This window comes from Triticum dicoccoides, chromosome 1B (genome assembly GCF_002162155.2).
Source record: "Triticum dicoccoides isolate Atlit2015 ecotype Zavitan chromosome 1B, WEW_v2.0, whole genome shotgun sequence".
Taxonomy (NCBI): domain Eukaryota; kingdom Viridiplantae; phylum Streptophyta; class Magnoliopsida; order Poales; family Poaceae; genus Triticum; species Triticum dicoccoides.
The window spans coordinates 270,852,578-270,853,226 of NC_041381.1; positions in this window are offsets into that span (position 1 = coordinate 270,852,578).

Genomic DNA, 649 nt, shown 5'->3' on the forward strand with positions numbered 1-649 from the left:
AGGAGGAGGTCGCCGCAGAGGAGGAGGAGGTCACCGGAGAGGAGAAGTATGGTGGAGGAGAGAAGGGAAGAGAAGATGAAATGAAGAGAGGAGGAGAGGACCAGCCATATATACGACATACTAATGGCGCACCGCGGGCAGGTGCGCCATTAGTAATTTTTTTTATTTTTTTGATTTATTTTGAATTTTGAAGGCGGGAAGATACTAATGGCGCACCATGGTCAGGTGCGCCATTAGTAATTTTTTTATTTTTTTTGATTTATTTTGAATTTTGAAGGCGGGAAGATACTAATGGCGCACCATGGTCAGGTGCGCCATTAGTAATTTTATTTTTATTTTTTTGACTTATTTTGAATTTTGAAGGAGGGAAGATACTAATGGCGCACCATGGACAGGTGCGCCATTAGTAAGCTTGAATTTTTTTGATTTTTTTTGCCTCTCTAGATCTTAAAAGCCCCGTATCTTTTTTTCTGTTAGGTTTTTGAGGATTTTGAAAATATTTAACGGGGTTCCCCCCGTTAAACCCCGTTAAATTTGGATGTAACTTTTCGAGTAGATGATTTTTCATATAAAAAACTTTTCCATCCGAGTTAGTATGCAAAAGTTATGCCCATTTTTACAAATTCTCGCGAGATTCCCAACAACTTAT